The sequence below is a fragment of the Alligator mississippiensis genome, chromosome 1 (assembly GCF_030867095.1).
Source record: "Alligator mississippiensis isolate rAllMis1 chromosome 1, rAllMis1, whole genome shotgun sequence".
NCBI classification, from domain to species: Eukaryota; Metazoa; Chordata; order Crocodylia; family Alligatoridae; genus Alligator; species Alligator mississippiensis.
In genome coordinates, this window is record NC_081824.1 from 70,547,622 (window position 1) to 70,562,502 (window position 14,881).

A 14,881-nucleotide genomic window follows, 5' to 3' on the forward strand; every position below is an offset into this window, starting at 1 on the left:
GTCAGCAGTCACCATCAGCATTGAGATGCCTGCACCACATAAGTCAACCTGTGGCTCCGTAGTTGGTGCCACTGTGCAGGTTTTGGCTTCTTCAACCATGATCTGTACTTCCATGAAAGGGGCATTCTGGAATGTGATGGTCTTCATCTCTCTTCAAAAGGTAAGAGTTCTCTTCCAGGTTGGCCAATCTCCTATGTAGGGCTTTAAACAAGGTTCTTTGGGGGATGGGGATGCAGAGGACAAAGAGAGCCTGGGATCAGCAAGCCACAAGCCATGCGCTGGATCAGCCCAGATATGTACTGAGGCATGAATGACACGTGCCCCCGGTGGCTGGGGGGGGCAAACTCCCACAGGCAGCAGCAACACTGTCAGCAGTGGTGGTGGCGAGGGGCAGGGGTAATGAGTGGCAACTGCCTGCAGGCACCGCCGGCAGTGTTGGCAGCGCTTTTTGCAGAGGGTGAACAGTCAATCTCAGGGGGTGCACGTGTACCTGTGTGCACCCTCTATGCATCGCCAATGTACTAAAGGGCCCAATAGGCATCAGGACAGGGTGATACCAAGGGCACCCATTTGGGACCTTAAATGTCTCTACACTAATGCTAGGAGCATGGGGAACAAGCAGGAAGAACTCACACTCCTGCTTGCAAGCAATAACTTTGATCTGGTTGGGCTAACTGAAACCTGGTGGGACCCTACTCATGATCGGACAGTAAGCATTGAGAGCTATAGGTTGTACAGATGTGATAGAGTGGGGGGAAAAGAGGAGCGTGTTGCTCTCTTTGTTAAGGAGCAATACACATCTTCTATAAATCAAGATAGGATCAGAGGAGGGGAAAATTGAGGTCCTGTGGGTTAGAATACAAGGGGGTTGGGGGGAAAGGGACTTGGTAGTGGGGGTCTACTACAGACTGCCACACCAGGAGGATGAGCTAGACCTGGAATTCAAGGCAGCTCTCAGTGGCCATATGATCAAGGGACATGGTTGTCATGGGTGACCTAAACTACCCTGACATCTGCTGGGAGGAGCAGTCAGCCAGATCTAACTGCTCACTTAGGTTCTTAACCTGAATACAGGACCTCCACCTAAAGCAGGACTTATATGGTCCCACTAGGGGAAACGCCTTGCTGGACTTGGTGCTAGCTACAGGGAATGACTTCGTGGGGGATCTGAAAGTACAAGGTAACCTAGGGGACAGTGATCATCAATTGATTGAATTCACTATCTGGTATAGAGTAGGAAAAGTAAAGTAAAGTAACCAGCAGGGCAGAAGGCTAGACTTCAGAAAGACTAACTTCAATGTGCTCAGGAGATTAGTTAGTGAGGCATTGAAGATCAATAGCATTGGTGAAATGGGAATCCAGGACGGGTGGGCTTTCCTCAAGGAAGAAATCCTTCAGACACAGAAGACGACAATCCCATTGCACACAAAAGGAGGCAAAGGAGCCAAGAAACACTCTTGGATGAACAGGGAAATCCAGGAAAGCCTAGGGGCAAATAGGCACACAGGCTGTGGAAGCAGGGGGTAACTACCAAGGAGGAGTATGCCTCTTTGGCTCGCACTTGCAGAGAGTCAGTTAGGAAGGCCAAAGCAGCAATGGAACTCAGGCTGGTGTCAAGAATTAAAGACAACAAAAAGTCTGTCTTCAGGGATATAGGGAGCAAAAAGAAGGTGCAGGGTAACATAGGACCCTTACAGGACAGGCTAGGGCAGTTGGTGACAGATAAGAGAGGCAAGGCTGAACTCTTCAGTGAGTTTTTTGCCTCTGTATACCTGAACACGGATCAAGACAAATCTCACAACTCCATTATAGATGGGCACAGGAGGAACACCAGCCCACCAATAGTCAGCACTGACCTAGGAAAGGGACACTTGGTGGGGCTGGGCATGTTTAAGTCAGCAGGCCCTGATGATATTCATCCAAGGGTGCTGAAGGAATTGGCCAGTGTCGTAGCAGAGCCACTGGCACAGCAGTTTGAGCACTCTTGGTGCTCAGGCCAGGTCCCAGCAGACTGGAAAAGGGCCATTGTGATCCCTATTTTCATGAAGGGGAGGAAGGAGGTCCCAGATAACTATAGATTTGTTAGTCTCACCTCTATCCTTGGGAAAACCTTTCAAAAAATTATCAAGGATCACATTTGTGGGAGCCCAACAGGAAAAATAATGCTAAAGGGCAACCAGCATGGGTTCATAGCAGATAGATCCTGCCTGACTAACCTTGTTTCTTTATGACCAGGTCACAAAATGCTTAAATGCAGGAGTTGAGGTAGGCATCATCTACTTCAATCTTCAGAAGGTCTTCAAGACGGTATCTCATCTTATTCTCATAAACAAACTGAGCGGCTGTAACAGATTATTTCCTGGTCAGGTGGGTGACAAATTGGCTTGAGAGGCACACCCAGAGAATGGTGGTGGACAGGCTGGTATCAACCTGGAAAGTTGTGGGCAGTGGGATCCCACAAGGCTCGGTCCTTGGACCTGTGCTATTCAATGTTTCATCAGCTACTTGGATGAGGGTGTGGAGAGCACTGTCCAAGTTCACAGGTGACACAGAATTATCAGGTAAAGTAAACACACTAGTAGGAAGAGATCAAATCCAGGTAGACCTGGACAAGTTGGAAAAGTGGGCAGAAAAGGATAGGTTGCAGTCCAACAAAGACAAGTGCAAAGTGCTGCATCTAGAGAGAAGGAATCACCAACACACCTATAGGCTCAGGGATGACCTTTTCAGCAGCACAGTGGCAGAAAGGGATCTCAGTGTCATAACTGACTCCAAGATGAATATGAGCCATCAGTGTGATGAAGTAATCAGTAAAGCAAACCACACTCTATCATGCATTAGCAGGTGCATCACGAACAGGTCCAGGGAAGTGATACTTCCCCTCTACGTGACATTGCTTAGGCCACAGTTGGAGTATTGCATCCAGTTCTGGGCGCCACACTTCAAGAGGGATGTGGATAACCTTGAGAGGGTCAAGAGGAGGGCCACTCATATGGTTAGAGGCCTGCAGGTAAGGCCCTACAAGAACAGACTGAGGGACCTGGACCTCTTCAGCCTCCTCAAGAGAAGGCTGAGAGGGGATCTTGTGGCCATTTACAAATTCCCTTTTTTTTGGCCAGGGCAGCAAAAAAGAGGAGATGCTCTGTTTACCAGAGCTCCCCTTGGAATAACTAGGAACAACTGCCACAAACTGACAGAGAGCAAATTTAGGCTGGACATAAGGAAGAACTTCTTTACAGTAAGGGTTGCCAGAATCTGGAATGTGCTTCCAAGGGAGGTGGTGCTCTCCCCTACCTTGGGGGTCTTTAAGAGGAGACTGAACAAGCACCTGGCTGGGGTCATATGACCCCAGCAATCTTTCTTGCCCAGGGCAGGGGTTTAGACTTGGTTATCTATTGAGGTCCCTTCCAATCCTAACAGCTATGAAACTATAACATTTCTCCCAGGTAGAGATGAAATTTCATATTTCACAGAAGAGTTGGAGGGTGGAGTAAAATCTCCTGGCTGGAAAAGTTCATTTTTCATTTTGTGCAAATTAGGCTAAGATAAAAGTTTGAGCAGTCTATTTACTATTTCTTTCTTGTTAATGATGTGTCATACTTCACAGGAGGATTCGTGATGGAAGGTTCTCCTAGGCAAGGAATTTCCCTTATGTTGAGGTTGTTCTGAAGGTATGCAAATTTGGCTTGGAACAAAAGGCTGGAGAAGGGATGTTAGCTTCCAGGTCTCAAGTGTTGAATTTTGCTTCCTTTGTGTAAAATGATGAAGTTTTTATTTCAAAATGGCTAATTATGTATTTTCCATGTTCCAGGAATAAAGGTTGTAGCCATATTAGTCTAAGAATACAAGCAGTCAGTGTGCTAGATGCGATATCTTTTATTAGACCAACTAGACATTTGCAAAAAATATATATATATTTGTGCCCTAGTTGGTCTAATAAAAGATATCACCTCTAGCACATGCTTGTATTCTTAGACCAGCATGGCTACAACCTTTATCCCTGAAGCAGTGTAGAAGAACACTTTTGGTCATAGGCTTGCAAATCTAATGACGTGGGTTTTAAATTAGGATCATCAGGGGTTAATGACATAAATAATGATTACCTAAACATTGGGCGGTCCATCTACTCAACATCATAGATGACAGTACATTAATGCAAAATGTAGGGGGGATGCAAAGAAGAAACTGTAAGTTTGAATACATAACCCAAATTATGATTTAATTGAGAAAACAGAAACTTGGGATAATTCACAGTTTTTAGTGAACTGTAGAGATTTGTCAAAAAAGACAGATGAAGGTTGGTGTAGGGAGAAAGAAGATGGTGTTGTCTTGTGTATCAAGGGTGTATACACTTCATCTGAGGTCCAGAATGTAGCAGGAGATAGACTTGTTTAAAATGTCTGGGTAAAGCAAAAGGGGGGAAAATAAAAGTATGATTTCATGATTTGTTAGATCTATTAATGTTTATTGAACAAAATGGTTAGAGATATTTCCTCTGGCATTTCTAAACCAATAAATGGTGGATTCCAGGGAGGGTATTGAATAGGGGCTAGATCACTCTAGAGCAGTGGTTTTCAACCTTTTTTCATTTGCAAACCCCTAAAATATTTGAAATGGTGCCTTGGAAATTTTGAATGGAGGTATGGACCTCTTTGAATTGTAAGTGTTAGTATTCACATACTTTTGATTGAGTATAGTAATCTTTCACAGCCCCCTTAGTCTATGGGCCTCCAGGGGTCTGTGGACCACAGGTTGAAAACCACTGCTCTAGAGATATCCAGTTGTTTGTTCTTTCTGTAGAGCATCTAGTTCTGACACTATCAAAGACAGGATACTGAGTTAGATGGACCATTGGTCTGATCTAGTATGGCTCTTCTTATATTCTTATGATGGGAATCTATTAGAGACCAGTAATTGAAAAAGATCAGGTGAATGAGGCTTTAAATAAAAGTAACAGTTATTCAAAGCACAGGACTTTGTAGTAATGTTAGGCAGGGGGACGGGGGAGACCTTTCCGTATATAGACATCTGCTAAGAAAGCAATAGAGCATAATAAAGCCCATATGAAATTTCTTGGAATAAGTAGGGGAAGATTTTTTTTGATACAGAATGAGGCAAAAAAAACCAGAGGAAGTTATTCTGACCAAATGGTTGAAAATGGGAGCACGGAGGGTAACTTGGGTGACAACAGTCATAAAAACAGATTTCAATGGTGCAGACAGATATCAAAATTGAAAGGTTCCCAAGTGAAATGCATGTGGAAACGTTTAAAAAAGGAACCATTTCAGCCAGGGAATACATGTACAGCCCTTTGTTTTAAAAAAGCTATTATTTTGGAGCACTTCACCTACTTTTGGAATGTTTCAAAAGACTTGTATGTTTGTATAGCTGGCCCTTGGAAACATTTCAAATGTGTCTGAAATGTTTCAATTGTTACTGGGAAGTAGAATCTTCAGGTCCATCCACACCCAAAGATTTGTAAACAGGGAAGTGAAAGAAAATTGACTTCATGAAAGCAAACTTTAATTCACTCAGAGAATTGGGAAGAAAGAATCTATGGAAGGAAGCATATGGAGAAATGGAGTTCAAGAGACTTGGTAGTTACATGAAGAAATAATACTAAGGGTACAATTATGAAATTTCCCAATGTGAAGAAAAGATGGAAAGTGTACTGAGCGATTATCTAGGTTAGATTATGAGCTTTTCAATTACCTCAAACTCAAAAAAGGAATCGTTAGATTGACCTAATTTCTACTTTTTGCACAAGGATGCAAAATCAGAAAGACCAATGTATAAGATGAGATACAACTAGCAAGGGATATTAAGTGTCACAAGAAAACATTTGATAATGACATTAATAGCAAAATGAAGTCCATAGAAAGATTTCGTCTACTAGTCAATATGGAGAGAAAATTATCAGATGCCAAGAAAGTCAGAGGGTTTAATACCTTTCTTTGCTCAAGTCATCAGCTAAATTGTTAGCTGTGATCAGATCAAAAGCAAAGCCCAGAATTGTGAAGGAACAGGTTGGAAACTACTTCAATTAGATACTTTCAAGTTGGTTATAGGTGATAAATTTACCACAGAGTATTTAGGGGACAGGCTGAAGCAATTTCAGCTCTATTAGCAATTATTATTGAGAACTCATGGAAGATGAGTAAATTTCCAAAGAATTTTCCAGTAGAATAACCGTAGTGCTTATCTTCAAACCGGCAAAAAAGGAGGCCCCAGAAAATTACTGACCAGTCTGCAACTCTGATTCCTGTAATGGTTCAGAAACAAATAATCCAACAATGACCTTGCAAATATACAGATGATAACACAGTAATAAGTAACAGCCAACACCAATTTATGAAGAACAAATCACATCAAGCTAATCTAATTTCCTTCTATGACCAAGAAACAGACTTTGTGTCTCGAGCAGAAGCAGGAAAGCAATATTACCTGGATGTTAGTAAGGATTTCTGCCATTGCCCCACACACAAACACTCTCCTTGGCAAGCAAGTTAAACAGTCACACTGGGTGCATCCACACATGCAATTCATTTGAAGCAATTAGCTCTGGAACAGTTTGAGCTGGAGTAAACTACTGTACCCAGGACAGCAGCAATCTGATTTGGGGTGGAGCTGTTTACACCAAGAACGCTCCTGCCCCTGCTCTACCCCACTGTACCAGCCAGGGTCTGGTAGGTGGTGGTGGTTGGCAACAGGATTGTGGGGGGCGGGCCAGGTGGTGGTATGGGGTTGTGGCTGGTGGTGGTCATGTGGCCCAGTGCCCAGGCAGGCCTGGGTTGGCAGCAGGATGGGGGGGGGGGGGCGGTGAGGGGGGCCAGTCCCAGGCTCCGAGTGGTGGCATTGGGCGGCAGAGGGTCTGGCTTCAGCACTAGGGTTCTGAAAGTGAGTAGCCATGTAGTTAGGCAGCAGGCAGGAGTCTGCCCCCTGCTGGCTGGTCTGACCAGATACAGTTTACTCCTGCAGTGAGCATCTACACATGCATTTAATCACAGTTAATTACCCAGCCATAAGATAGTACTGTCCCCAACAGTACTGTTTCATGGTGGCATTAATTAGTTTATTGCAGCCTAATAGTATTGCACATGTAAAGCATCACCATTTATTCTGTAGCTAATTAGTCTATTTGCAGTTAAGCCCACAGATAGATGCAGCCACTATTACCAAAAGACAAAAACAGAAGCAAACATCAAATCACACTGGGATGTATAACTAGGAGTATCATATGCAAGACACACAATATAATACTTCCACTCTATTCAACGTTATTAAGGCCTGTACTTGAGAAGAGTACAATGTCCTAGCTTTGGGTACCAAACTTCAAGAAACTTGGAAACAAATCTGAGGAGAATCCACAGAGCAGCAAAAAAAGTTTTAGAGCTCTAGGAAACATAAGCTATGAGGAAAGAATTAGGGTTGTTTAGTATAGAGAAGAGAAAATAGAAGGAAGATATGATGAATAACTTTCAAATATATAAAGAGTTCCAGAAATAGGAAGATTGGCAATAAATGCTAATAGGATTCTGTTAATATAGACATCTTTCAGTCACATGAAACCAGCTTGTGATAGCACAGGTTCAAGCCTAAAAAGGAAATTTTCTTCTGACACATTGCTGCCAAGAACAGTTTTAAAACAAATATCACTTATTATAAATATTTCTGCTCAGGCTTTTCCAAGTCAAGAGATTTTATAACCTTTTTCCCCTGAGATCAGTCCATATGCAAAAACAACGTTATGCAAACAAGTCAGATGAAAAGGTGTTTATTTCCAGATCTAATACACATTATAAGAACTCCACATATTTAAACATTTTTAAATGTGTCAAGAGGAACATACTTGATTACTGTATTTGCTGACTTATACCATCCATCTAATGAATCATACTAAAGGTTTAATAAACTTGTGCTTTCTGTGCAGAATATGTGTTTAAGCAACCAGACATGGTATTGAAGTTGTTAAATTAGTTCAACCCAAAGAACTTAAAGTGTTTACTTCTTACATAGCTCTTTACCTATAAAAGGTCTCTGGAAATATTATATTATCCTTAATTCATCAGCTTTTTAAAAATAAATAAATAAATAAAAGATGGGAAATTGAAGTATGGATGGGTAAAGTGAATTCTCTAAGGTCACACACAGATCTCTTCTAGGTTCTGATCCAGTTGCCCTATCTGTTGGACCATGCTACAACCTATAATAATTCTATTGACATAATAGGTCATCATCATCTTTAGTAAATCCATTTCCTTCTAAAAGTCATCAGCTTCTTCATTTCATGTATTCAGTGTAATCAGGCCACTTGTGTCTGATGTGTGTTATAGACTTTATTTGACTACAAGTGTAGTTCTGCACTGCTCAATGTATTTTTTTATAGCTATCCTATTATAGGAATTCCATAGCTCTCCCTTTACTTTATTCCAGTTCTTCTGCTTTTTTCTCCTTTGGAAACTTTCCTTGTCAAATTCCCTATTGTTTCCCTAATAATCTTTGGCTAAAAATAGACAACCAATTTAATGCGGCCCTGATTAAGCTGGGATATGGCTTGCCCCTAAAAAGCTGTGGCACAGCCATTTGCTATTTAAGCCTAGTTTGTAATTAAGTCAAGTTAGCCATGATTGTTTTGAGGCAGTGTTAATTCAGATAATTCACAAGTTTTAATGGGGGACGCCAAGGTTGGTCGTATGTAGGACTGGATTTGATGCAGCACAAAATACGAGGATGTGAATTGAACTGGTCTCCTTTTATTTTAGCTTAAATATCCCAAATCTGTCATAGTCAGAAGTTCAGCATTATACTTCTTGGGTCACTTATTCATGAACTAATGCTATAAATCAAGAGAAATATTAGACATGTGTACCTACAAATTTTCAATATATAGTACACATCCAAATAAACCACATTATCCAACTGAATAGATAATGTATTTACCACTTAAGATTTTGAGTACCACCAACCATATTACTTGAAAAAAAAATCTACTTGAAGAAACAAATTACTGTTTTGTTTTGGGTTTTGTCTTTCCATCATAGAAAGTTAGGGTTGGAAGGGACCTGAGGAGGTCATCTAGTCCAACCCCCTGCTCAAAGCAGGACCAACCTGAACGAAATCATTCCAGCCAAGGCTTTGCCCAGCTAGGCTTTAAAAACTTCAAGGATGAAGATTCCACAAGTCCCTGTGTAATCTGTTCCAGTGCTTTATTACCCTCCTCCTGGAGGAGGTTTTCCTAATATCTAACCTAAACTTCCCTTGCTGTAACTTGAGACCATTGCTCCTTGTTCTGTCATTTGCCACCACTGAGAACAGTTGAACTCCATCCTCTTTGTAACCACCCTTTAAGCAGTTGAAGGCTGCTTTTACATCCCCCCGCCCTCACTCAGTCTTCTCTTCCCCAGACTAAATATACTCAGTTCCCTCAGCCTCCCCCCATAAGCCCCAGCCCTCTAAGCATTTTCATTGCCCTTTGCTGGACTCTCCAATTTGTCTATATCCTTTCTGTAATGGGAGGCCAAAAATTCAACACTACTCCAGATGTGGCCTACCGGTGCCAAGTAGAGGGGAATATTCACTTTCCTTAATCTGCTAGCAACGTTCCTATGCAGCCCAATTTGCCATTAGCCTTCTTCACAACAAGGGCACACTGTTGGCTCACGTTCATCTCACTGTCCACTGTAAATCCAAAGTCCTTTTCTGCAGAGCTGCTGCTTAGTCAGTCAGTCCTCAGATGGTACCAGCACATAGGATTGTTCCATGCTATGTGCATGACTTTGAACTTGTCCTTATTGAACCTCATGGAGATTTCTTTTGATCCAACCCTCCAATTTGCTGAGATCTCTCTGAATCCTAGCTTTACTTTCCAATGTATGTAGTACTCTCCATAGCTTGGTGTCATCTGCAAAACTTACTAAGGGTGCAGTTTATGCCATCTTCCAGAATTCATCCAGCCCATTATATCCAATGAGTTCTATCACTCCTTATAGCTCCTTTTAATCCATTTTTAGAGTAGGATTAAATTGCTAATATGAGAATATGAACACAGGCAGAAATGCAATAATTTAGCATATATAATTTTTATTCTACTATTGGTATGGCATCCATTTTTGACCTGGGTAATCCTGCTGTGTTGGAGAGCAGACCTTCCTCTCCCTGAAACAGACAATAGGACCCACCTAAATTCCTCACTGACTTCAAAAGAGCATGACCCTATATCAGCACTTTTTTATTACCCTTCGAGAGCTTCATTGTGCTCTCCAACCACTCCCTCAGAACATGCTTGAGTGGAATTTCACTTCTTTGCTTCCACCCTATATTTCTTGCACCTTCAGGTACTGCAGCCTATCTGAACCATACTTGTCTCATGTAAAATAATTTCTTATCAAAAGTCCATCGTGTGAATGTGGGAATAGTAGTAACACCCTCAACTTGCAATCCCAATTTAGCCAAATTATACTCAACTCTTAATTTGTATAGGAAATCCTATGCCAAATACTTTTCAATAACCACAGCCAGTTTAGTAGCACAACAGTCCCCTGTGTTAAGATTTAAAGGCCATGGAAATATTTCCAGAAGGATTCAATTACTAATCATTCTTAATGAATGTTGTGTGGGTAAATAAGTGAAACACTAGTTTATTCAATTTGGAATTTTAGGGCTTTTTTACATGTTACTCTGTGAGCCACACAAATGTTGATGGGTATTAGTGCTAGCTCAAGTTTGTACTAGTCACACATTTATACCAGGTGGGACTGTAGGAATGAAAGGTAAGAATCCCTCCCCCACCAGGGTTCTCCCACTTCCCCTTATCCCTGGGGCTCTCCCCACCCTCCTCCCTCCCCCCACTTACTCATGGTTAACCTTTCTCTGTCTGTTCTCCCAGGACAGCACAGTCAGCCACAAGTAAGTGGTGGGGGGAGGTGGGGGAGCAGGGGACAGTGGGAGAGTAACTGGGAAGATTATAGTAAGCCTAGACTGGCTACACCTTAGTGTAACACAAACTGGCTAACAGGGCTCAGAGACAATCCTGCCCTGGAGCGGCATAACATTAAGCCACCTAATGAGTTTTTAAAACTAGTTTCAGGTATTTACGTGTGGAAAATCCAGTGGTTAAGATCTCCAGGTGTCACCCAGAATTACCGTGTAACAAACCTATTACTTTCAAATATACCTAGTTTTGAACCCATACTTCTGATTTTTGTCACTTCCCAGTTGAGTTGAGCCAGACATGAAATTTAAGAGTGTCTGTCAACATGCAGGGAAGCTGCTCCAATGTGTTGTAATTACAGTGCATTGAAGCAGATTTGATCGAGTCTGCTGGAGCATGCTAATTGGGAAGTGCTCCAGCAACCTTTGCATTTCATGTATCAGCATTCCCGCGCTTCAAAATGGCAGCAGGGATACTTTAACTGAAGCTCATTTGATGAGTTTTAGTTAAAGTGCCCCCACGACCATTTTGAAGTGTGGGGATGCTGATACATGAGATGCTGCAGATGCTTTAATTACAGCAACTCTTGGAGCCATTCTAATTAAAGTGCCTCCATCCACCTCCAGAGCATGTGTAAAAATGCCCCATGTAACAGTGACCCAACACATCACAGATCTATTTGTGTATGTTTGCATTTCCCCCTGTGACCTCTCACATTCACCTTTTTCAATGCAGAATAAACAACTCACAGCTAGTGAAGTTGCACAACCGTTTTTTGTTGTTGTTGTTGTTGTTGTTGAGCTTAATACAGCATTAGCAGTAAAGGCTCCTAATTTTTTCTGTTTGTTTAATACAAATTCTCTCTTCAATTGTAAGTGTGGGTCTCAGGCCCAATATGGATTTCTGCAGTATCTGCTTCCAAATGCATGAAGTTGACTTTGCCATTAAAAATGAACTCATCAACCAACTGATGGCATTCTCTATCAGAATTAATGAGCACCTCCTGACTCAATCTCAAATTGGCAGGAAGTCAATATGTGACCGACATCAGTACATCTGCCCCAACTCAACACCATTGATGAAAACAAGGGGGAATTCTATGCCAACCTTGATCAAGTCCCCCCTGATGTTCCAGGGGGAGACTGACTTATTTTGCTCAGCAATTTCAATGCCAGAGTTGGAAGGGACTCAAATCTCTGGAACAGAACATTGGCAGGAAAAGAGTGGGAAAGGTCAAACCTACTGGAATCCTCTTCTTGACGAAATGCACAGAACATGGACTTACCATCACCAAGATTACGTTCTGCCAAAAAACAAATAAATGTAAGACATCATGGCAACACCCATGATCTAAACCTTGGCACTTGATTGACTGTCATAATTCATGCCCAGGATCACAAAAATGTCCACGTCACTGAAGCTATTCTAGGACCTGATGATTGGTGGGCTAAATCGCCAACTCATCCACTTGGTTGTCACTCAAACTAGTGCCCAAGCAACAGCTGCTTCAGAAGCCATGCTGATGGAAAGTCAATGTTGAAGGGCTCCAGGAGCCAATGAAGCAAGACTTCACCAGTTTTTCATTGAGGCCCTGGTGGAAGAATTCCTATCAACAATGGGAGAATTTTAGTAGTGCTTGGGGTGCCTTCAAGTCTCTCCACAGACACTGATGGCAGTGGACACTTGGATTCTCTACAAGGAAACACCAAGACTGGTTTGATGAGAATAACTGGGAGATCCAAGTATTGATCAACCACAAGCACAGGGCCTTTGTGCTTGACAGAACATCAGTTCCAGGCAAAAGAAACAAGTACCAGCAAGCTAAGGCAGAGATCCAAAGGAGGACCCACAATATGAAGAAGAGTTGGTGGGAAGACAAGGCAAAGGAGAATCAACATCTCAGTAACATCCATGATATGAACATTTTTTTTCCAATGGTACAAAAGCCATCGGAAGTCTGAGCACTCAGAGACCAACCCGCTTGAGACCTAAGGATACACAAGACCTGATCAAGGAAAGGAAAGTCATCAATGCCCACTGGAAGGAGCATTCTGAAGACCTTCTTAAACAAGATTATGTTGTTGAAGAGAGCATTCTCAATTCCATCCCACAATGCTCCAAGATGATTTTGTAATCCCTCCAACTCCTGCTGAAGTGAGGGAAGGCATCAAGCAGATGAAGAATGAAAAAGACATGTGAAGCAAAAGGAATCCCTACCAAATCTTCAAGCAGAAGGGAGAGGAGTTTACATCACAGCTCCATACCCTAGATTTGGAATGAGGAGGAAATCCTAGAATACCTCATGGATGCCATGATCATGACAATCTTCAAAAAAAAAAAAATATAGAAGATGGATCCACCTGTAAAAATTACAAAGGGATTGCCTTGTTGTCTACCACAGGAAAGATCACTGTGAGAACCCTCTTGAACTGTGTCCTTCCACTTGCTGAAGAGCTCCTACCAGAATTTCAATGTGGGTTTAGGGTATCAAGAGGTACAACTGACATGATCTTCACAGCTCGCCAACTGTAGAAAAATGCTGGAAACAAACGTCTCTACATGACCTTCTTTGACTTCACAAAAGCCTTCGACACTGTCAATCTACAAAACACTGTGGAGGATCCTTCTGAGGTAGGGAAGGCCACCAAAATTCAATCACCATTCTTTGCCTGCTCCATGGTGGTATGCGAGCAGTGGTTCTCAGTAGCAGATCTTTCACAGAACACTTTTAGGTTAAGACTGGTGCAAAGCAAGGCTGCATCATTGCCCCAACATTCTTCTCAGTACACTAATGATGCTGTAGTGTGTGCTTACTTGGAAACGGACCTTCAGGCAATCATCAATGTCTTTACTGTGGCATACAAGAAATTGGGACTAACATTTAACACTGTGAAGATTAAGGTCCTCCATCAACAAGCTGTTTAATGAGCAGTCTTCAACATCAGTAATTCAGATTTATAGTGAGACTCTGGAGAACCTTGAGTAGTTCGTGCATCTTGGAAGCCATCTCTCACAGAAGGCTGACATCAGTGAAGAAATCCAACATTGCCTTTAACATGAAAGTGCAGTTGTCAGATGCCTATAGAAAAGGGTGTTTGAGGATCACAACATCAGATTCAAAACCAGGCTCATAGTTTAATCAAGGAGTCATGATCCCCACCTTAGTGTATGGAGATGAGATGTAGACAATGTACAAGAGATACTTCAAGTAGCTGGAGAAGTACCATCAATGGTGCCTGCAGAAGAGCTTTCAAATCTAGTGGGAAGACAGATGCACCAACATTAGCATCCTCTCACACAAGCAAACACCACAAGCATTGAGGCTATGATCATCCAATATCATCTTCACTGGGTGGGCCATAGTATCAATATCCAGATGTCTGACTCCAGGCTCCCAAAGTAAATTTTATTCTCCCAGCTCAGTCAAGGCATACACTCAAGAGAAGGGCAGAGGAAGTGCTTCAAGGACACCCAAGATCAACATGAAAAAAAAAATGCAACATTGGCATCAACTCAGAGACTAATCACCCAGGACCACGACAAATGGAGGAGAAGTCTGCTGCAAGGATCTCTAGACTTGGAAACCTCAAAATGACAAGAGAAGACAGAAAAGCAAAAACAGCATGTCAGAGACCAAATCAAGACTCTTGAGTCACCCACCGCACACAAAATCACATGCCCGAGTTGCAATAGAATGTGTTGATCCTGGACTGACCTTGTCAACCATCTGCCAACTATCTTTGGACCCAAAGATAAGGCGATCATGGAAGATAATCATCCTCAACTGTGATGGATTGCTGATGATGACTTCCAAAGTAGTGCTCACTCCTAGGAATCTATCATACCATTTTGTCACAAAAACTTGAGCAGTATTGCCTCCCTATAGAAATGTGACTAATTAGTGTCATCACAATGTATTAGAAATTTAAGGGTTTTGTTTCACTAGACACT